Raw genomic sequence first — 22227 nt, 5'->3', positions numbered from 1 at the left:
CTCCGGTCTCCTGCCTGGTTCCGGGGTCGCCCACCTGAGCGGCCTCTCCGGTCTCCTGCCTGGTCCCGGGGTCGCCCACCCGAGCGGTCTCCCCGGACTCCTGCCTGGCATCACGGCCACCCTCCCGAGCGGTCTCCCCAGACTCCTGCCTGGCTCCCTGTTTTTTGGGGTCACCCCATGGACTTGGACTTTGTTCTTCGGGTGTTTTTTTTCTATTTCTGTTCTTTTGCCTGTTTGGTCCGGGTTCCCCTTGTCAGTGTTGTGGTCCCGGTGGTTGTCTTGTTTTTTGGGGTTTTGTTTTTCTTTCTTTTATTTTGCTTTTATTTTGTCATACTTCTGCTTCCCTGTCTGGTCCCAGTCTCCAGCTTTACCACACTCATAACCTGCTTGGATTATTTTTGCCTGTTTCCCATTACTCTTGTCAAGTGACTGTGTATTTAAACCAGCGGCTTATCTCCACCAGCTGCCAGATTGTTCTCGAAGAAGTGCTAGCGTGGTCCCCCTGTCAGCCTAGCACTGATGCCTTAGCCTTTATGCTTTGTGTGTGTGTGTTTTTTTATTTTTGCTAGCTCTTACCTGTGTTCACTTACTTCTTCTGCCCCACTCTCTGGTCAGTAGCTTTACGCTTGGTTTGAATATAATCCTGTTCACAAAAGGTGATCTTAGCCTCCTTATTAGCTCCTTATTTGTCTTCTAACCTGTATTAGTGTTGGTGTTTCTTTGTTAGAATCATCAACTTAGTTTGGTGAATCTAGCCCTCTCACTTTCCATTTGTTATTATCGTAAATAGTTTTGGTTTGGTTAGCGACTGGTCTGTTGGAGAGCTTAGTTTTGTTCAGGCAATTATGTTCTAGGTGATGAGTATGCCTGAGCCTTTGTCATAGTTTAACCTGGTGTCTGTTGTTGTAATCCTGTCTCATGTCCTGCTGCTGCTTACTTTGCCTCTGTTCTGGCCATAGTGTTCCTAAAATTATATACAAATCCTTACACTGAGAGGACACCTTGTCATCACAGTGCCTGGATTTGCCTGCTGCTGGATATCAATGACATTACTTTGATTTCATAGTGTACTGTAAATCATTGTTTATCTTTTTGTTAAACCTCTTAATTTACTGCCTTTGATTTGAGGACACACCTGCACACATACAGAACAGTAGTCTATTATCCATGCCCTGATTTGGGTTTGTCAAGATGATGATTATGGAGCAAGTACAAGTACCTGGGTTACTTGTATGACTTTTACAAGGTGAGTAAGCAAATGAACCACAAGGTTGCAAAAAACTGCAGCCACATGACCTCCTCTAAAGTCTGTCTACAGTCTCCCCTCAGAATCTGGTGTTTAGTGTGTGTGTGTGTGTGCTGTCTTTAAATGGTGTACTGAATGTCAGTAACAGAATTTTAAAATTACATTTGACATCTAATCACAAAGTACTTTTCTCTTTGGTGCCTCTCCACCTGGTGGCGCCCTAGGTAGCTGACCTACACCTGACAAGGGCCCCATGTGTCAGGCTTCAAAAAACACTGGATGCACACTTCTCAGTGTTGTTAATATTACTTAAGCTTGTTTTTGTTTGCTTCCCTACAGTATTTAATCGAGTAACAAAGATATTCTATCATGACATTTTGATGACACTACACAAAGTATTTCCTTTTCACTCTATTTTTTTTAAAGAAATTATGCATATTCAAATATGCCAATGATTTAAAAAATATGTATTGTAAATAAACAAAATGGTAAATGACCTGATATGGTCAATGATGAAATTATATGTAGTAATGATTACATTTCAGTACTGGCTGCTGTAGAGCCATAGATTAAAGAAGATATAAATATAAAATAGCATCAAATGGAAATACATAAGTACAATAACCTTATAATTGCCCTTGAAAAAAGAAGTATAATCAGGTACAGTCTTATTTCTCACACACTTTTTCAACTTTCTTTTAAATCTTTTTAGCCTCATTTGTTTCCATGTTGGCTTGAACAGAATAAATATAACATAGAGTGGAACTGTCACATCTGTGGTTGTGAAGCACCATAGCTGCACACTATGTTGATAAGAGAGAAGAAAAGAATACAATGCTGCTGCAGCAGAGGAAGCAAAGTGTTTCTTGTTGTTTTGTAGCTTCAGCTGTGCGGGGACATAGAGCAATACACAAAGAGCATAACTGTTGACCTCCTTTTCATCCACTCTCATCACTCAAGTGTCTTGTGTGTGTATGTGTGTGGAAGGGGTGGGGGCAGCTGCCATTTGCAGCAAATTGTCTGTTAGACTGAGGACGTTTGAGCAGCTGGTTGGAACCTTCAGCATATATGGCTTTTAAAACCATAAACCTCCTGAGTTACAGGGCTAAGACCCAGCTCTCTGTGTGGATTGACAGTTGGCCTATTCTCGTCTGATGATGATTGGTTTTCAGTGGAACACACACTTGTATTACTATACTTGTGATGGCTTCAGCTTAGCTATCCTCACCTTGGATGATTTTCTTCCTCTCCTGATCCCTGACATAATGTTTGACTCTCATACGTACAGAAAACCAGGAACAGGCATATACTCAAACACATCACCACCAGCATCGGCCCTCCTCCTCTACCCTTAAACTCTGCACTCTGTCATTTGGAACAATAATAAACAAGTTTGGAGGAGAGCAAAAAACCTGCTGAAATCTATTACAAGGGAACAGTGTGGTTACATGAGCGGGAAGGGTGGAGGGGGCAGCACTTCAACATCAGTGTAATTCCAAGTGCCAAGCTGATCCGGGCCAGGCTTGCCACATATACTTATCTGATCCGTACGGGTGGTCTGACCAGTATTGCCTTGTTAGGGTCTAAACCTCACAGGTCTAGATGTCTTCTCTGCTCTGACACCCTCTGGATGTGGATTTACACTGTGGATCAAGCCTTCAGGAGCGATCAGAGTAATCTAGAAGGGAGGGAAGGGGGAATATTTGTGGTTATGGACCGAGCGAGGGACTTACATCCCTTTATAATGCTGCTGTTTTCCATTTGCTTGATTTGGAGATGAATATATTTTTCTAAAGGATAATGCAAAACAAAATGTCAGGGGTTTCTCACTGGCAATGGATTTTAACCAGGTATACAGCCAATGTTAAATGGAACCACTCAGGGCCAGGTTTGGCCAAAGCATGGCAGTGAAAGGGAATGGATGAATGGTGAAACAAAATGTGGGACTTGTCCAAAATAAGGAAGAATGATCTCTATTAAGATAAAAAGCTGTCAGAATCATGCACGTGTATGATGCACTTTCTATTATAGTAACTGGTGAGAAAAGCCAGATAAATGCAAATTTCAGAGTTTTACACTAACGTAATTAATGTGAAGTGTGAGATTTGATAGTAAATATGAATGATAATAAATGTTACCAAATTTTAACACTGACTACCATGAGTTTTAGAGAAGAGGATAATGACTTTCAATTGATTTTCATCTGGCTTCAACACAGTTAATAGTCAGGGCCACAGCCATGATCACAGCACTGAGAATCATGAGTCCAGACTTCCCCATTGCATCAAATCTTGCTATTATTTTGCACTGAATTTAACATTTAAATATATTTTGTATCAAATTAGGTCAGAATCAGTTTCAGAACCCCTCATGAGTTATTTCTTGTAATTACAGACTGTAAACAATATTGAGTATATGACTTCAGTGTCTTCAGCTGCTGCACAGTTTACAGTAAAGTAAAATGCTTTCATTATGGAAAGTCAATAGACAGCATGGCAGACCCCAGAGGTCCTCAAGGCAATTCCAAAAATAAATGGTAAACTATGGTAAACTACAATTTGCAAGAGTTTCAAATGATGTTTTCAAAATCTGATTTTTACCCAGATTTAGTATTTTATTTCTGATTTTCATCTGTTTAAATTTCCTGATATATAATGCACCACAACATTTGTGTTCCTCTTTTTGCATCAGTATTGCAGTTACCATGGAAAAAAAACACAAGGGTTAGGCCTCTCTGTTTCACACTGTTGACACATTTATCATAGCAAAAAGTTGACTGACAAATGTTTTGTCTACAGTAGGGCACAGAAGACATTTTGACATGTGACAGAAGAAAAAGCATGGGTGTAAATTAAATTAAAATGACTGATGGCTGAAGTCCATTTAACTTCTACAGTTTCAGGGCTGGGGTGTTGTTCATGTTGGCTTACTGTCATCCTGTTGCGGTTTACTGAGTAAGTAGAAAAAACTGAGTCATCATTAATGTTATTAGTAGCCCCTGTGCTTTTCCCACTATGACAAGTCAAACTGCTGCTGTAAAAAAAAAGAAAAAGAAACCACATTGTGTTATAACAGTTTAAAATTACACTGTTATAAAAAATGTTTTGAAATAAAATAAAAGCAAAGCTGATGTTTTAAAATACTATTTGTAATACCTGATATAATGTGTAGTGAGAGACATTTAGTTATTAATGTACATTGTTTTAGAGCAGCTGAAACATGGCAACAACTGCTACCCTACCCCAGGCACAGATGGTTCATACACTGGTCTTCCTAAATGAATGAATGTCACTTTTGGCTTTTTCCCATTAGGGGTCGCGAATCCTCACACTGACAATTTGCATGTTGACATTTTGGCACGTGTTTTACGCCAGATGCCCTTTTTGACACAACCCTGACTCGAACCTGGGCCACAGTGGTGGTAGCGCTGTGCCCTAACCACCAGTCTATCAGAGAACCTTACTGGTCTTTCTAAATGAAGTACCTAATTAAATTAGTTTAGATTAGATTAGAATCAACTTTATTGTCATTACACATGTACAAGTACAAGGTAACAAAATGCAGTTTAGCATCTAACCAGAAGTGCAATAACAGCAATGAAAAGTGTGCAGTATCTACAGTCTGTACAGTCAGAACTAATTTACAGATAGATATGTACAATTGATATTTACAGTAAGTTATATAAGGTAATAGACAATCAATTGATTGAATTTAAATTACAAGTAATGGATAATGTACAGTAAGCTTATAAAACACTAGTGGAATGGATGAAATGAAATGAAATAGTGCAGAATAAGAAGATAAGTTACATGAGTGAACAGTTCAATGGATGTAAATAGTGCAAAGATAAAGATATAGTATCTGCATGTGTAAATACAGTGTGCAAGTGAATAACAGAGCAATTAATTACTAATACTGATAAATATATTATATAACATAGTACCGGACAATCTATAGTGTATGTTTACAAGCAAATTAAGTAAAAACCTTTCAACTTTGTCCCACTTTGCATTATATATATCTATAGCTCATCATTAGTGATTTGTTTGAAATGTAATCATTAAATTTACCGCCTCCAAAACATTTAAATGAAGCTTTCATAAGTGTTCTGATAAAAGTATTTTCAATGAGTATGCACATTATACATATATATATATATGTAAACAATAAAATGATCAATTTTTTCAATTGAGTTGTTGCAATTTGTTTTACAGTTTGTACCCAGTCTTTAGAGAAATTAAAGCATACTATTGACATATAGTCACTGGCTCTATATAAAAGATCTACAAACTTTCCACAGTGGCACCCATTGGATTTCTGAAGAGCAGTTTTGAAGCTTAAGTCTGGCTGCCGCCATATTGATAGTGTTACACTTTGCCTACTATGGCTAACCCAAAAATTGGCAAAGAGGTGGAGTGTGAGTGGAGCAGAGGTGGGCTGAATAAAGATGGCCGCCAGTGGTAGGACCCTCCCTCCTGTCAGTCAAAGCAGCCACTTAATTATGCTTAACGTTTAGTTACACTAGTGACCATTTGAAGAAATGCAGGTTTTAGCACTTCCTCATTGACTACATTTCTGAGCCTCAGAGGTTGCCTCTTATGCAGAGTATATGAGTAGAACCAAAAGGTAAGTAGACAAAATACAGATTAGGAATGTTTAAACCATCTCTGTTGGTAGCGCTGTGGTGTATTAAATGAACAAAATGTTTCTTATCTCTTCATATGAAATGAATTAGGTGACTATGAAGTACTGAAATTATAAACCAACATACAGAGTTTTAAATATATAATTTAACTTTGGTAATAGGCTATCTAGTACTGCTTGCAGGATCAGGTTTAAGTTCATATTTTCAATAGTGTGGATGTTGTTTTTACTCCAAAGTAGCTAATCTATTTCATAGTCTACTGCATTTTAAAAGTCCTGACATCCTTTTGACAATATTTATTGAAAGATGTTCTAATTTATATTCACAAAGCCCTGTATAGTGGTGTTAATCATAAATAATGATGTAGCCAAGCCAGTTAAATATAAAATAATATCATCTGCATATACAGATATTTTAAAAACTAATGTATACATATATTTGTGTCAGCTTTTATTTTACATGTAAATGGATCTAGTGATAAAATATACAACTATGGAGAAAACAGTGCACCTTGCTTTGTTCCCTTCAGCAATTTATTAAGACTGATGGTTTTGGACTTGCATAAATAATATTGATCCATTCACAGAAACCTGGCCCAAGGCCATACTTTTGACTGACTTAATTGAGATAATGTGTGATTAAATGCCTTCTTGGCATCTAATGCATTCATAACTGTTGTGTGGCTAAATCTTCTAGCAGCATTAATAAAACTAAATAGCTTCCATATCCCAGTTTAGTCTATATGTATTACATTTCCTATATTTGTTATCTACTATGCTATAATTTGGGTAGAATTTTAATATCCCTATTTATTAAAGGATAAGGTTATTCACATTTTATATATTAATTAAAAAAAAATTGAGAATAGAGGCAATTCATTATTGGTTTTAGTCTCTGGGATTGTTGAAAATACTATTCATTTAGAAAAAGGAATGACTTTAAATTTTAAGTTACACATGGGCAAAGTTTTATACACTCAGGATTCCTAAATTTGACCCCAAAATCTTAATCCCACATGTTAACTTTTTCCAGAACTTCCTACCACATTGAAGTTTTCCTCAGATGAACGATTCATGAGTCATAACATGCCCTCATTACATATTATACTAAAAGGTACTACATACTACTACTACATACTACTACTACTACTACTACTAATAATAACAATAATAATAACAATAGCTGAATAAATTAAAAAACTGTAGGAAAAGCATCCAACTTCATATAAAAAGTTATACAGTGTTTAGGTTGCTTTCCAAATATGAGTATATCTCTAAATTTATATATAGCTCTATATCACAAATAGTACTGAGAGAGACAGTCTGCAGTTTCCATCTAAATAAAAATATATGACATTTCACCATGTCCTGTAAAGTGTTCACATTAGCTGAGCTGTAACTTAGAGTGTTCCACTAAATTCATCATTCTTCCCAGGCAGGAGAATTAAGTCATTCTGACACTGACTTCAGCAGCTGGTGGACCGCATTAACATGAAAAAAATCAAAGAGGTGAATCTGATCTCAGGCTGCAGGAAACCAGCTCTAGCCTTTGCAGTGAACCCAGCTGGCTTAATGTATGGACTCTGTGTAGTCTGTGCAGAAATGTACTTGCATATGAACAACTCTCCCATTTGTCTTGCTTGAGGTGAAAGATGAGAGTGGCTGATGAAACCTGCGTTTTCAGAGCCCCGTCCATATGAAAATAATTACAGAGCATGAGATGACTGGCTTTGATGAGGAGGGAGAAGGCTGAGGAATACTAATACATAATCAATACAAACATTAACATTCATAGGGCAGAGTTGGTTTTTGTTCCTCCATTTTACAGGCTTGGCCATTTTCACATATTGTCTTTTGCAACACACACCATATAAATGCAATCTCCTAGTCATTTAATTATTATTATGAAATGCACATATAGAGTCCAGTGCACCTCCTTCATTACACCAGTGGCTTCCTCAACCCTTTTGTTTGCCACATTTTGACTTACACTATGTGGAGCCCTTCATCTCTCAAAAATGATATTGTTGTTTAAATATTAATATAAAATAATATATTTAAACTTGTGCACACAAGTCTTGTGTTTTTGTCTCATCTTATCTAAGAAATCTTGTGCACACCACATCAATCTTATGCTCACAGAAATCTTGTGCCTCATTAAGTCATCTCTAGCATATGGCTGAAGCATGCCAGGGCCAAGATCTCCAGGTGGAACTGTGGTGTGTACAACTTTACAGGTGACGTTTATGGGTGGCTTCCTTCCAGGACAACAATAAATAAAAAAATAAAAAAGAAAATAGAAATTAAAAAAAAAAATCTTATTCATATAATGTTGTTTTGTTTTAGAAGTAGAGCAGGAGAGTTAAACTTTGAAAACTTAATAGGAACAACAAAATCTTCCTCTTACATTGTTATACTGTTAGATTGTTTTGCCAGTTAAGTTGTAGTGGCAAAGTAATTGCGAGCTGGATTAACAGTTAGAGGCAACTGTTTTTGAGAATGAAGCGTTTGCATTTATTAGTGACATCAAAGTCACCAGGAGATGGTTGGGGTGGATGGTGGGTGTATAAAGCGCACAACTGTCACACCACAGACCCGGGCTCACTGTCATAGTATGATTTAGGCAACAAAATCACTTAGACATAGTCTGTGATTTTGGCTAAATGTAAATAAACATGTTGTGTCTGAACTCACCTTGAACGTTTTCTGTATTAAACCAGACCATGATTATACCCAAACCTTAACCAACATCTCTGAGTGCCTGTGAGTAATAATGCTGTAGCTATAGCACTACAAACTGATATTTTGGGGAAAAAACAATTACGCCAACTGTAAACATTTTACTGATATGTTTGGAATCAACACATTTGCAACATACCGGTACATAACGTAATTTCTAGGGTTGCACTATTATTTGTGAGCATTAACCACTTCAGTCTGTCCAGTTTTTATAGTATAGTTAGTAAACTGTGTTTTAATTATTGGAGCCAAATCTATTTAGTTTTTGATGTATATTATTACAGCTGTACTGTCACATTATTTAAAGAAAAAATCATTGTATATTATTGTTACTTGGCAAAGAAATCAGAAAATGTAATGTACAGTAAAGTCAGAAGTTTAGCCTTATCCAGATACATTTAAACTGAGATTTTCACAACTTCTGACATTTAATCCTAAACATTCCCTGTCTTAGGTCAGTTAGTGTCACTACTTTATTTTAAGGGTGTTAAATGTCAGAATAATAGAAAAAATATTTCAGCTTTTATTTCGTCACATTCCCAGTGGGTCAGAAGTTTACATACACACATTTGGTAGTGTTGCCTTTAAATTGGTTAACTTGGGTCAAACATTTCAGGAAGCCTTCCACACGCTTCTTACAGTAAATTGATGGAGATTTACCCCATTCCTCCTGAACTGGTGGAGCTGAGTCAGGTTTGGAGGCCTCCTTACTCACACACACTTTTTCAGTTCTGTCCACCAATGTTCTAGTGGACTGAGCTCAGGGCTTTGTAGTGGCCACTCCAATACCTTCTTTGGCTTTGTTGTCCTGAAGCCATTTTGCAACAACTTTGGAAGTCTGCCTGGGGTCATTGTCCATTTGGAAGAGCCATTTGTGACCAAGCTTTAACTTCTTTCGGCCAGTGTTTTGAGATGTTGCTTCAATATATCCACATAATCTTCCTTCCCCCTGATGCCATATATTTTGTGAAGTGCCCCAGTCCCTCCTGCAGCAAAGCACCTAGAAGACATGATGCTGCCACCCCTTTGCTTCACGGTTGGGACGGTGTTCTTTGACCTGTGAGCCTCCTCCTTTTTCCTCCAGACATAACAGCGGTCATTGTGGCCAAATAGTTCAATTTTTGTTTGATCAGATCATTGGACATTTCACCAAAAAGTCAGACCTTTGTCCCCATGTGTAGCTGCAAACCGTAGTCTGACTTCTTTATGGAGTCTTGGAGCTGCAAGCCTTGTGGAGGTCCAGTTTTTCTTCTGAGGTCTTGGCTGATTTCTTATGGTTTTTCCATGATGTCAAACAAAGACGTACCGAGATGGAAAGTAGGCCTTATCCATGCACAGGTGCACCTCCTGTTAACTCAGATGATGTCAGTTAGCCAATCAAAAGCTTCTAGAGCCATGACATCATTTTCTGGAATTTTCTAAGCTGTTTAAAAGTCAAGTGTATGTAAACCTCTGACCCACTGAAATTGTAATATAGTGAATTATCAGTCAATCTATCTGTAAACAACTGCTGGAAAAATTACTTGTGTCATGCATAAAGTATATCCTAACTGACTTGCTAAAATGAGAGTTCACTAACATGACATCTGTGGAGTGGTTAAAAAAAACAAACAATTTTAATGACTTCAACATAAGCGTATGTAAACTTCTGACTTCAACTGTAAATGTGTATTTTTGAAGGTAAAAGTCTACCAAAGAACCTGGAACAGTTTTGTTCCCCTTATCCATGATATCCCTTGGAGTCACACTGGATGCATAATGTGACAGTAAATACATTTCTTGCTGCTACAAAACCTCTGACAAGGTTAATGGTTTTGCATTGGCAGGCAATTTCAACACACCCATATGTCAAAACAAGCAATATAAAAGTTTTTCATCCCTTCATGAGGCTTGGGAGCTCTCTAGTCTCTGAGCAAGAAATGAAAGCTGGAGGTGCATATCAGACACAGGTTATCAGTTATACAGAGTAATGGCTCGGTCGTCTGCTGTAATTCCACAAATGCATTTTAGCTTTCACATCGTGTCAGTTTCACATAGCAAACATAAGAATTTAATAACAGCATGTCAGTGATGAATAAAAAAAAAATCAATTCATTTGTCCGCTGTACCTTATGAATACACCATCAGAACAAATATCCACCTTTCCATTTAGTGAATATTGCTCTTGGCCTCAGACTCAGCTGGATTAGATTGTATTGATAGAGAAGATGTATTGGAGATAGAGAATTAAAGGGGCATACCTCCTGCCATAATGCTTAATTTGTTTCATATTCATTACATGTGGTCCGAGTTACTCTATTTGCTGTTATTTTTCCTTACAGCAGACTTTTTAGTTGTAAGCAATGTTTTTTAAATCAGGAGATCTTCTATTCTAACAGAGAGGAAATGTGATCATGACAGTTGTAAATATTGTGGAATTCAGTATTTGATTGTCATCTCATAAAGTAGCATTCTGCACAAATGACACAGGAGGCCAAGAAAAACATCTGAGTAAAATGTAAATGCTCCCTATAATTTAAGAGAAAGGCAGTGAATAGTGCTTTTGAGCACTTTTTTCACTTAGCTTACATACTGTACAAAGAAATTGTTCTTTTTGCATCTTACTGGGGTGGTCTTTCAAAATTTATATTATTGGATACTTTTCATAGTTACACTTCAGCAATAAATGTGGATGTAACTTTTTTCCTGGATATATTATAATGCTGGACAGTCAGGATCCTTTGAAGGTACTGAGACTGCATATTTGTAAAGTTTTAGTTGTATACTCCTCTGTAGTGTATTATTCCTGGATTATTTTACCAGCCCTTCTTTTCTGTTGGTGAACACGATGTGTCCACTGGCCTTCAGAAATGTGGGCTTTATTTACCCAAATGATGGAAATACAAATCAATAGTTCAAAACTTGGATCTGTAGACTGAACTGCAATAAAACTGCAACAGAGTGGAGCATAACTAAATGGAAGTGGAATGGGGGAGTGTGTGTGTGTGTGTGTGTGTGTGTGTGTGTGTGTGTGTGTGTGTGTGTGTTGGAGCCCTGCGGGGGCCACTATGCAGCCCTCGTGATTCCTCCAGAGTCCTGTGGAATCTTGTGTGGCTCCTTTACCAAGCCACCCTTGTTTCTCTGTAGGGGCAGCTTTGTCCTGAATTTCTCTTATTGCCTGCAGGCTTAACTCTTTTACATGTACATGACCGCTGTCAGCGGATTTCTGCACCATGTGTTTTGCTCCCAGAGCAGGACCTCTAAGGCCCTTGGTACCAGTACAGAGCCCCTTGGGCTCCGACCCCGTGGGTCCGAGTACTCACTTCACTGGGCTCCTTGAGCTCTGACCCCGAAGGTCACCAGTACACGTCATGACGGGGACTTCAGTGAGTGGACCACAGGCAAAGCGATGAAGATGTTAAGATCAACTGCTTATACACTGTCCCTTGCTGGCTGATTGTTGCACTGTGGAGTCATCCTTCACATAGTCTGTTCTTTGTCTGCTCAGCTGACTGTGTGTGTGAGCAGGCTGCGCAGCCCCTCCTTCCTCTAAACAGAGACCAACACAGAGAAAACACTATATAAAAATAAAGCAGGATGGTCCACGTCAAACCAGGTGGTTATGCAGGGAGAAATACATGCTGTACCACCTGTTAGGTTCCAATAGTAGAACCACAGCATGAGACCAACCGGCCAGGTGTGGGATGTGTGGCGTTGGGGGGCAGAGGAGCGCCTGGCAGGACTTCCCAGAATGCCCCTGGAGACAGCATGTAGATAGTAAGTGGGTTTGGTGGGGATTGTGTTTAGGTTGTTGCTGTTGCTTCTGTGTGTTCTCCAGCCTTTCCTCCAGAAAGGTACAGGGAGAGAGAGAGAGGACAGGTAGTGATGACATATAGATGGATGTAGAGAGAGGAGACACACAGTTAGCTTGGCACCCCTCATAACTCCAAATAGTCTGTAATCATTTCGGAATCAGAGAGCCAAAAAGCCTCTTCCTTAAGAGGACAGTTCATGAAAGCACATAACTCCTGTGTTGTGCCACAAGTGGACAGCACAACAAACTGCGAGAGCATTAATTAATTTGAATTTCTCCTCCATAGATATGTAAACAACGCTATATGTACTGATGAAAAGAGATGTGTAACACTCTAAACAAAGTGGGTAGTTGAGAAACCCCATATTTTAACTGGCATAATACAGACGTAACTTCTCCAGCCTTACAACGGTTCTCTCTAACGTTACAGAAACAAGGCATTAACAGACATGCAACGTGTGTTTTTTTTAAACTTACGTTAAATCCCACCAAGTAGTGGAAACATCACTCCCTTTCAAGTAGCTCCAAGGTTGGTAAATCCAACTGGTGGTCGCTGCATCTTCCCCCACATGACCATGTACAGTCCCACAGTAGTGAAATAAATTCCAACAGGTAGCGTATCACCAACAATAACATCATGGATTATTAATCCACTCATTAACCAGCAACACATCACATGCAGCAGACACACTGGCCTCAAGCAGTCAAAACAAACAGGTAACAAGGGAAATCCAACATTGAGCTGATCATTCATAGAAATACAGGGCATACATTCACCTCCTTTTTTGAGCTTTAAGTCACATCTAAAATGAGAATTCACTGTTGTAACATTGTAGATAAGTCAAAAAACAAGGGAAAACGCCATGGGCCCTTTAATGACATGTAATGCTGGCATATAGATGCATGGAGAGAGAGGAGAGGAGAGAAGATAAACTCAAGGCCTATAGCTGCATAACTAAGGGAAGGCTCAGGGTCACCTGATCAAGCCCTAACTATAAGTTTTATCAAAAAAGAAAGTGTTAAGTCTAATCCTACAGGTAGAGAATCAAGTACAGCATATCTTCAATGCCCTACATTGTTACTGTGTCGGTTGCTGATGACACCACAGCAGTGTAATGTAGTGTCGCTATGACAACCAGCTACACTGAGAGGGAACCATCTGCAGTGGAAAATCAAGCAACTGGTACCAAAATAGAGTAGAGCAGAGTTGAGTCAAGTCAAGTTGAGCCAGTACCAGGTGGTAGAAAAAGGGCTATACAGGCTAAGATACTTTGTGAATAACTGTTATCTTTACAGCGATTTAATCTTAACATGAAGAGGAATTTCTTAGAAAGTGTCACAATTCTAAGAATCTCAGAATTTCAACACTAAGATTGACCCTTTAGGCTTAGGACGCTAGACAACTGGGGATATTGTCGGACGGTGGAACAAGACAGCGAGACAAAGAAACACATGCAACTTAATAAACACAGCAACTAGATATCCTTATGACAGCTTTATGCTCCAGCTTATGTGTTCATGAAAAAGGTGAAGACTTGAACAGTGAGAGGGGTTTAGCCTGAGATGAGCAAAGTGCAAAACACTTTAATTTCCAAAATGTGTTTGTCAGCTGTTGCAGGAAACACTGTGGTATAAAGGCCGATTAAATTTTGATGTCAGGTTTGACCATTTACAATCAAATTGTAGCACTAGGGTCACCTCTCCAGCTTTGCAGTGATCTCACATGCACAGACATTGTAGTTGATCTCATCAGTTTCATCTCAGCCATTTAAAGTACCTGTTAACCAGGACTGTACTGTCATAACACCCTTATAATCATATGGTCAGCGAAACCAAGTTGAACGCTGAACTAAATCGAGCTTGAAATCTTGATCTGATTGCATGGCTACGTGCTGACTGTAGTTGGCCACACTGAGAGTTGATGGTAGACTGAAGCAGCCAGCATGCTAAATGCAATAGACCTCATTTTAAACTCATCATCTGCCCCCGCTGTAGAAGCCTTTACCATTTGAAGTCTACAGAAATGTTGGTGAAAACAAAGAAGAAAAGTGGAGTCTAAATGAATACAGGCCTGGCTCATCCTAACCATCTTTCCTTCAGGAGCCTGTTAGAGGCTGTCTTTAGTTTCCAGAGACACAGCAAGCCAAGCATAGGCACTGGGAAAGGGAGATGGGCTGAGGGGTAGAGTTTCCATCCCACCTACCATGTGGTGCCCTCACCGGGCCAAAGCGTACTTCATAGCTGCATTTATCCTATTATACCAATCTGCTGGGATCCACTTCATACATTCACAAACAGTCGGAAAATATGCAGTATGAGGGAACTGACAAGAAGCCACAGTTGTGGTACATATCATGTCCATGAATATAATTCCCATCGATTTGGGTTGCCAAACATCTCAAACCGACTTAATACCTTTATATCAAATCCCTCTAAAAGTGTGTAATTTTCAGTGATTGCTCACACTTGCGGACTACTTACATTCACACTGACAACCAAACAGTGGCATGCCTCCAGAAAACTGGCTTATTTATTCTGCACAGCTTTAAGTGGTGGCTACAAAAAAAGGGCGGAAACAAAGAGTCATTCTCAGACCACGTGTAAAGTTAATATGGAACCTTTTTCATGCCTTTCTGCCACTGAAAATTTAGCCAGCTTTAAGCTCACCATATTTCATAGGCTCAAAGTTGACAAACTGCAGAGCATCTACTTTAACATAACTGACATTAAAGCTATCAGTTATGCTGTGGATGAATCTTTCTGAACTTAAAAGACTTAATGAAACTGATCTACATTTGGTTGCAGTAAATACAAGTAAACTGGACTGAAAAGTATGGAAGCCACAAGTGTTCAAAATAAAACTAATAACACATTAAATACAAAAAACATACACAAAAATGGTATGGTAGTCCTGAAGTGAAAATTTTGATAAATGCAACAAAAGACAAATCATAATATTTTACAAAATGCAACATTTCATAAAACAACAATAAAAGAAGGACATTTCACAAAGCACAAGGACAAAAAGAGAACACACAATGACATTACAGATTACAAAAAAAGTAGGGACAGCACTGCTGGCTTGTGACTGGACAAAACCCAAGTCGATCAAGAACAGCTGACACTTCAGGAAAGAAGCCTCACAGATGCAACTGGTGAATGGTGATGTATCGGGCTCATTTTAAATTGAGTTTGAAACAATGAGTTAAGATAGGTAGGCCCACTGCAATCATAGGCAGCATTTCAGTGAAAGACAGTTTTTTTCAATTGCTAACACACAATTTTGACAACAGGAGTCATTGCCTCAAAACACTTAACACAATTCACAAAACCACTCATAATAAATGACTTTAATTTCAGGGGGAAAAAAATTCAAAACATTTACTTTTGAATTCTGCAGGGAAAGACCATTGATGTGCACAGTACAAAAGATTTAGTTTTTTCCTTCACAGTAAATGAGTCCTACGTATAGCACAGTGGATATTACAGTTATGTCAACACAAAATATCAATAGTAAAAAAATAAAGATGTAGTTCCCCAGTTGTTTCTCGGTGGGTTGACACCACGCCTGATCAAGCTCCTGAGTGGGTCAACACTGCCTCTGCACCTGTTCCCACGAGGGTCGATGCCATACCTGTTTGTTTCTAACAAACAGGTATGGCAGTGGGTCGGTGAGAATGCTGACCTCCGTACCTGTTCTCGAGTGGGTCCCTGAAGGGATCCAGAATTCCAATCCCGCCACTGTTCCTATGCTTCTGTGGGTCGACGACGACGACGCCTCTGTTCCCATTTCTGTGCTTCAGTGGATCAACTATGACACCACCACTCCTGTTCCTGTGTCCTGGTGGGTCACCAGCAATGTCACTGCTCCTGTTCCCGTTCTAATTGTTTTTCTTGTTACATGTGTTTTGCTTCACTATATTGCTCCCTGACTGTGCTGTTTACTTGTAAGTTTCCTGTAGGTGTCTTTGGTTATCATATTGGCAGATAGAACCCTTTAGTTCCCCTGTTTGTCTTTTGTTAGTGTAACTTTTAATAAACCCTGTTGAGTAATGGAACACCTGCTTGTGTCTGCATTTGGGTCATCCACTAGGATTCAAGGATTCAAAATTTTTATTTGCCATTTATGCATAAACAGACAGTCTAGGCATAAAGGAATTCTTGTGCAGCTCTCCTTTGGAGTCAGGTAAGGAGTCAAAAAGCCAGAAAGAACAATTAGTTTTAAAATCTGCTCATTTTGCTAATTTCCAGCCATTTAATGTTTAATCTTGGCTACCTGTAGATTAGTTTTGCACCCATAATAACCCTAAATAGTCTGTTATTATTTCAGAATTATAAAACCAGAGAGCCTCTTCCTAAAAATGAGAGGACAGTTGCTGCCGGTGTTGTGTAGAAAGTGGACAGCACAATGAACCGTCACTTCATTAATTTGAATTTCTCTTCCCTAGATAGGTAAACAACGGTATATGATAAAAAGAGTTGTGTAACACTCTAAACAAAGTGGGTAATTGAGAAACCCCATGTTTTAACTGGCATAATGCAGACATAGTAAGTTCTACAACCTTACAACAATTGTCTGTAACGTTACAGAGACAAGGTATTAACAAGGTTTTTTTTTTTTTTTAAACTTACCTTTAAGTCCCACCAACTATTGGAAACATCACTCCTTTTCAAGTAGCTCCAAGGTCGGTAAATCCAACCGGTGGTCACTGCATCTTACCCCATCATGGGTTTTTACGCAGTCAAAACAAACAGGTACTGTGGTCCATGGGAATCCAGCATTGCAATCCAGCTTCACAGGCTGCTTGGTGGTAGGTTAGGCCTAGTGAGGTAAAACAGCGAGTCCCTGTACAGGAACATATCTGTGCAGATTCTCAGTCATCCAGGTCATAGTAAACCGCAACCAAAATAACTTTGGAAATTAAAGGCTTTATTCTATTATAAAGCCACGTCTGGTTCTTTCAAACCAGGAACTCAGAGGGACAACTCAGACCACTTGGATATATAAAAAATATAACCGTGCTGGTTTATTCAAGGATCACAGGCAAAATTAACATTACAAGTCCAGAGATCTTCCAACCCCCAGGCTGCCCAAGCAGCCCGGAAGCAGTAAGACCCACGGACCAAGAATTGCTATACAATATCATCACATAGTTGGCTCGCCCCCTCCTCTACAGAAACGTCAACCGAGACGTCTCTCTCTCACCAGCTTTGCAGCTGGCTCTGGCAGTAGTCACAACATGAAGAAAATAATGTGTGTGAATGTTGATTATGTGGGGTGTATCTAAAAACACTGTAACACAACAATTCACATTAAGACAAATATTATGGTTACTTTTACGTCATAATAACATTTATCCCTAACTGCAGCCTTTCTCTGCTTTAACTAACATTGCATTTAACAGCCTGAGGAAGACATCCTGGCTACACTAACATCTTCTAATACAACAGATCTCTAATCAATATCTATCTAACTAAGAAAGTACCTAACACCTCCCTGAGCTTGTTCTTGGAGTTTTTTGTCAGTTTCTCCATGCTTGTCAGCTCTGGTCATGTCCTTCTCTCTGTTTTTTTGGGGGGGGTCTCCATGTTGTCACAGCAATGCTTCCTGCACATCTTTTGTCAGTTCTGGTCATCTCCTTTGTTGTTGCCTGTTCCTGTATCTTTGCTGTTAGTTTTCTTATCTATAGACAACGCTGACTTGGCTTTATACCACATGTCATGTGCACCTGTTTTAACTTACTTGTCCTGTGAACTTTTTAGTGCTCTTGGCGAAACTGGCCTTGGACTATGCCTCCAGTTTTGTGAATCTGTTTTATGTTGTCCACTGAACCTCATGTAGGAGGACTGTCACTCATACATCTGTGAAGGTTGTTTTAGTTATTCCCCTATGTACCTGCAAAGAGCATTTAATTTGCTCCCTGAATTTACATTACTCACCTGTTACCCTGTGAAGAGCTTAACTTATTCTGTTAAGTGAATTTAACTACTCACCTGGTGTATCTGTTAAGTGTTAACAGGACTCTTTGTGTAAACCTGCTTAGGAACTTTGGTTACCTATTTTTTCTTTAAATCTCTTGCTGTATACGTGACTGCCTACCATCTTGCATTTGGGTCCTAACCTGCATCATGACATTTGTTACATTATTCAGCGCAAGTTAGTGTCTGTACAGCTACTTCTATTCATTAGTCTTTGATTCCACTGAGATGCTATCTGTAGATATAACTGGAAAATGTTTGTCACAAGTGCTATTGACCTTTGTATGACATGTAATAGCTCATCATGGTAATGACTGTTCCATATGGTAAATGCAAGACGCTCTCAAATTCTATGGTTAACAACACCCTGTCCTTCATATAATTATATCCAGAAGCCATTATTCCATCCTGTAGTAGTCACGGCCCGGTAAAGGAAACAAATGACCAGCATAATGACTATTTATAGTCAAGATAACTATGGATTAACCCTGAGTGCAGTAGGTGGTGGGTTTACATTCCAGGCAATGTTACCATACTGAAATTGTAGTGATGAAACATACACTTCATATCCTTGCTTCTGTAATGTTTTAAAAGAGCATTTTTATTTAAGAGAAATGTGGATTCTAGTTTTCAAACATACGTGTTGTGTGTTAACCTTGTTTTCAGTTAACACTAAGATCAGTGAAGCCAGTCTTGATTAGACAACTTAAGGAATGTAGGTTTCAGGATACTCAGGTTAATATATTTTGTGGTCAATCAGGGCAGCAAAAATCTGCGTCTCAAAGGCCCAAATTTTGCTTAAGTGACTCACTGGCACCAAATACAAAGTTGGCAATCTTCCTGCACTTGTGGTCAGTGTGTCTGTCTTTCCCATAGCTATTCCGGACATGTGTCAGATTGAGACCAAAAGAGGATGGAGAAGAGGAGGAAAGGGGAAGAAACAACAGGCTAATTCATTCAGTCGTCTGTGAAAGAGATGGGTTTCCTCTGAGCATTATAAATACAAGCACAGTCAGTCATCAAATTACAGCCATCTGTGTTGGCCTGAAACCAGGATGCACAAAGTAGCGTGAGGAGGGGTGTGGTAACTACAGAGGATCAGAGACTGTCCTAAGTGGTTGGACCTCCGTGCACAGTGTGGGAGCAGCTTCATAGCTCCAGCTTACTCTATTCTTAACAGATAATGGCTCCGCAAAATCACCCATTGTGTCACTCAGCCCCAGTGCCTGGAAAATGGCAAATATGAGGCTTGTGTTGCACAGGCCTGTTGTCATGAGCATGTTTTTCTTTCATCCTGTAGGTATGATTCCCTCTTCAAATACTAGTTAGGCGGTGTGAACACAAACAGTTTAAGAAAGGGAGCAGAGACACAAGTGTCACAGAGCAAAACATTTCTACACATAGCATTTTGAAGATGTGCTTTTCCTACATGAAGCCTATTCCATACAGAGCTTTACACAGTTTAGCTGGAGAACTAATGAATGTGAGGTCCAGGTGTACTGCAGAGTGAAGCTGTTGTGTTTATCATTAGAAAATATGTTCCTTTTCCTGAAGGCAGCAGCAGCAAACTGAATTTGAACCAGACATTCCCCAGGCAGAATTGTCTTGGCATCACCCTCTTCTCCAGCTTTTTATTCCTGTGCTCAGTGAACAATCCAACAAAAGCTTGGGTTTAAGAGCCATGGAGCACATTGTGATTTTCTTTTTTAATGCAATTGCTTGTAAGAAAAGATTCTTTTCCCCCACTTTTCAGTTTCAGCCTGAAGGCTCCTGAGCAATTAACACTAGTCTGTCATTTGGAATACCTTAGGCTTAAAAGTAAGTCTCTGAACTGTATTGTCACAGCTTCTGGCAGTAACAGCTATAACAATAGCCTCTGAAAGTGACAAATGAATGATGTGTAATTGTGATACTGTAATTTGATTTTATTCAGTAATACAAAAGTTATTTGCATGTTCAGCTTCATTGTCATTTTGAATTATCTGGAGGGATCTCATTACTCTAGTTTTGCTAGTTTTCTCTCATTTCTTTCAGTTCATTTAACATTTACACATTGTGAGGTACAAAGTTCAACATGTGATAATGTCAAAAACAGTTTTCCTGTGATATTTGTTTCTGAGAGTCGACAACATGGCTTTTCGGTGGCTGCAGGAGATCAGTGCTTTACAGTGGCATATAATCGAAAGTCTGTGTGTATTTAGCCCTGTGCTCAGACCGTTTATCACAGACTTTTCTATGACAGCACAGCCTTGGAACCAACAGAAAATGCCTCTTAGTGAAATCACAAAAGCATGATTAAGGCTTTGATTTTCATCCTTCCTGACATGAAAATGATCATCTTTGTTCGCATTTCCAATGTCTTTTGCAGATCTGGGATGGAAGGGTTCAGTTACAGGGTGAGAAACCAAATGACAAATGTAGCCTTCAGTGTTCTGTAGACAGCATGGCATTAATATAGATGCAACACAGACACAAGCTGCCCTTTAAAGGAACATACATTTCTGCTCACACAGACACCAGTCTTGAGAAAATACTTTTTCCATTTATAGCTATGAGTGTGAATGTTTAGTATCTGCCCTTCTATTTTCTGACTCATCGTGGCTGAGAGATGATTCTGTGAAGGTTTTGCTCTCTGCGCCATGCCGGGTGACGTCACGGTCCTTGATTTTAATTTATTCATAAAGGGCTTTTGAACTGCTCTTAGTCTGACCCGTCCCCCAGGACCTGTTTGCCTTGGGAGACCCTACCAGGGACATATAGCCCCCGACAACATAGCTCCTAGGATCACTCGGGTACTCAAACCCCTCCACCACAATAAGGTGGCGGTTCAAGGAGGGGCAATCAATATCTATCTAACTAAGAATAGATAGGTAATCAATATCTATCTAACTAAGAAATTACCTAACAGTGGTGTCATCAGCATATTTAATGATGATGGTGTTGTCATGGTTGGAGACACAGTCCTGGGTGTACAGGGTGAAGAGTTTGGGGCTGAGACAGCAGCCCTGCGATAAGTCTGTGCTGATTATGAGCTCAGCAGACACCTGCCCTCCCATTCTAACCACCTGTGGTCTTTCAGTCAGGAAGTCCAGAATCCAGTTACAGGTGGGAGTTGGGACACTGAGGTCTGTCATCTTCCCAATCAGCCTGCCTGGGCAAATGGTGTCAAATGCAGAACTTCAATCCAGGAAGAGCATCCTAGCATACGTACTGCTGTTGTTCAGGTGTTTCAGGGTATGGAATAAAACCAGAGCCATCGCATTGTCCACTGATCTGTTGGGGCGGTAGGCCATCTGGGGGTCTACAGTGTCCGGGACCATGTGGTTAACGTGTGCGAGGACCAGTTTCTCTAAGCACTTCATGGCGACTGATATGAGCGCCACTGGCCTGAAGTCATTCAGGGTGGATGTGTCTGATGTCTTAGGGACTGGTATGATAATAGATTTTTTGAAAATGTGAGGAACTACTGCTTGGTTTAAGGACAGGTTGAATATGTCTGTATACACACTAGCTAGTTGATCCCTACAGGCTCTCAACACTCTAGGGGGGACACTGTCTGGTCCCGCCGCCTTATGGGGGTTTACCTGTTTCAAGGTCTTCAGGACCTCTTTGCAGCTCTGTTGGACTTCTGTAGCTCATACCGGGCTTTCCTGTACTCTACTTCGTCCCCTGACTTAAAAGCCTCTCATCTCTTCCCGATTTTCTGTTTTATATCCATATTAAGCCAGGTTTTTTGGTTGGGGAAAACACACACCGTTCTAGCTGGTGTGCATATGGATGTGCACCAGCTGATGTAGTCACTCACAGTCTCTGCATATTCATGGCT

This window comes from Monopterus albus, unplaced genomic scaffold, assembly GCF_001952655.1.
Source record: "Monopterus albus unplaced genomic scaffold, M_albus_1.0 scaffold40.1, whole genome shotgun sequence".
Taxonomy (NCBI): domain Eukaryota; kingdom Metazoa; phylum Chordata; class Actinopteri; order Synbranchiformes; family Synbranchidae; genus Monopterus; species Monopterus albus.
The sequence above is the reverse complement of the archived record's forward strand: the minus strand, read 5'-3'. Positions refer to the sequence as shown.